This window comes from Gaeumannomyces tritici (assembly GCF_000145635.1).
Source record: "Gaeumannomyces tritici R3-111a-1 unplaced genomic scaffold supercont2.148, whole genome shotgun sequence".
In the NCBI taxonomy this organism is placed as follows: domain Eukaryota; kingdom Fungi; phylum Ascomycota; class Sordariomycetes; order Magnaporthales; family Magnaporthaceae; genus Gaeumannomyces; species Gaeumannomyces tritici.
Window position 1 is genome coordinate 14 of NW_008804692.1, and position 2,529 is coordinate 2,542.

The window sequence follows — 2,529 nt, forward strand, 5'->3', positions numbered from 1 at the left end:
TTTAACGCTTTCCGCTTTTTGCCGGGCGGTTTTGCCCGTGCTTTTAATATATTGCCCTTTCCCGATACGGCTTGTTCCAAACCGCTTATGCCGCGCGTACGACCCCGTAAGTAACCGGTAGCTTACAATATCCCGCTAAGCCGCCCCGATGCCCGGCAACGCTTAGGAAAACCGGTTATAAAATTTTGTAGCATTCGGAAAAATGGGTTCGTACCGGCATATAAAAAGTTTTTTTCCCGTTTAAAGCTACGAGCTTTTTTTTTCCTTTTTGTGCATTTAATAACCATTCCAATAATTTCGACGATTGTAACCGTAAGTAATTGGTATTTGGCCGTTCCTTTTAAATATTTGGATTTAACCGGTAATTGCAAATGTTATTTTTTGTACCCAATTACGTAAGGAAAATAATGTTCTTTCGGGTATCCGTTTCGGGTTTTTCGGTCCTAACCGGCCCGTTGGCCTTTTTTAGCGACCCTTCGGTATTTTCCTTAGCTATCGTAATTTAGTTGGATTTGGATTCGGTTTTGCCGGAATTTTTAATCCTTTAAATTTTTAACGATCGCTTTGCCGGTAACTTTCCGGTAAGCCTTTTAAATATTGCGGGTTTATCGGGCCCTTTTGCGTTTGTAGCCCTTTAAAATTCCCGCAAGCGTTTTGCCGGTAACCCCCCGGCGGGTTTTAACCGCCGCGGCAAAAAGATTTTTGCCGAAAAAAAGCGTAAAGCGCGCGACAAACGCCGCCGCAACGCTTTCGATTCCAATAAATTTGCTTCCGAAACGGATATTACCTTTTTTTCGTTTTATATAAATATTTGCAACGCGTTCCCGTTACGAAAGGTTATCGATTTTTAATAAAGCGATAATTGGAACTTTATTTATTTGCCCTTTTTTAAAAATAATTATACGGAGCGTGCGGTATTTTGTAACCGCTGTTTTGGTTGTTAAGCATATTAAAATTATACCGTTAATTTTTATATACCGATATGCTTCGATAATTGTACGGGGTTTTTTAAATGTATTTATTGCAAGGACGTGGTCGGCAATAAAGCTTGCGTTAAATTTCCCGAATAATTTTGGGAAATGGCCCAAAACCTTTACAAAATTTTAAATACCGTTTACAAGCGATTGCTTAAAACGATACCGAAATTTTTCAAAAAGTTTATTAAAGCCCAATTTCGCGCCCGCAAAGTTATTTAAAAAGTTAAATCCTTTTATACCATATTAGCCAAACAATTTGCGCGCTACGAACGTTAAACCGTTATTCAAAAGCGCATTTAGCGCAAAATTGCTAGCGTTGCAATATTAAAAATTACCCAAAACATTTTTTAATAGCTTTACGCTATTGCCGTTTAAACGAAAAGGCAGGTTTAGGTTTCGGCTGGTATCGGTAATTTTTTTAACGAGGTAAAAGCGTTTTTTAAACGTTTTAAAAAAAATATGGTTGTTTTTTTTGGTAGCATTGCCGTTAGCTTTGTTACGATTGCGGCGCATTTAAATATTTAGGCTTATAACCGCGCGGTTTTCCGTAAGGGTGCGGCGTTCGTATTAACGCCGGAAAGTGCCGCCTTTAGCGCTAACGATTTTAGCGGCAACAATTGTAGCGCTAGCGAAAAGGACGTGGTTTTCGGAGGTTTTGGTTTTTTTGGATACGGCATTTAATCGATTTTTTTTACATATTTTCCTAATTAATTATTGGTATCCCTTTTTCGAAAAGTAATTAGTTTTAAATTTTTTTCGTTAATTTGTTACAATTAAAATTATAATTTCCTTTCGTTATATTGCTTTTGCAACATTACGAAATTTTAATGTTTTTAATTACTAATTGGGTTTTAATGCCCCAATAAATAATTTTAAAATGCTTTTTTTTCGTTTTTTAATGGGTTTAAATACCGCCGATATGCATTTGCCGCTACCCAAACGCTTAGGCCCGTTCGCCGTACCATTCGAAAATTCTTTTATTTTTTTTCCGGGCAAGCAATAATGTTTTTTACTATAACGTACGTTTAAAGTACGGTAATTGCTTTGGCGTATCGCGCCAAGCATGCCCTTTACGGGCTTTCCAAAGTATGCTACACTTTGCATGTTTTTTAGGATTTAAATGTATCGCATTATTAATTTGGGGCGTTCCCCGTACTATACCGTCCTTACCTAACTTTTTGTTTATAGGGTACGATATTTTACGGTTATTACAAACCGCTTACGGGTTTTTTTACGTTTTTTTCCGGTGGCCAACCGGTTCGATACGTTAAAACATTTTTTTGGGCCATTTTTTTAGCCCTTGTTATTTTTTTTTGTAATACCCCCGTTTTTTCCGGGTATTTACCCGTTAGGGTCCGGTATTTTCCTTATTTTATAAGTTCGCTTCCAATAGGTTTGCTTTATACGTTTAAACAATTTTTTTCGTAATATCCCTTTTTAAAATCCACAAATTTTCCGATTTATCGTAATTTATCCATTTAACCAGGTATTTTCGTTTTCGCAAAAGCCCTTTGTATTTTAGCAAAGCTTTTATTTCGAAGCGATCCTTTTC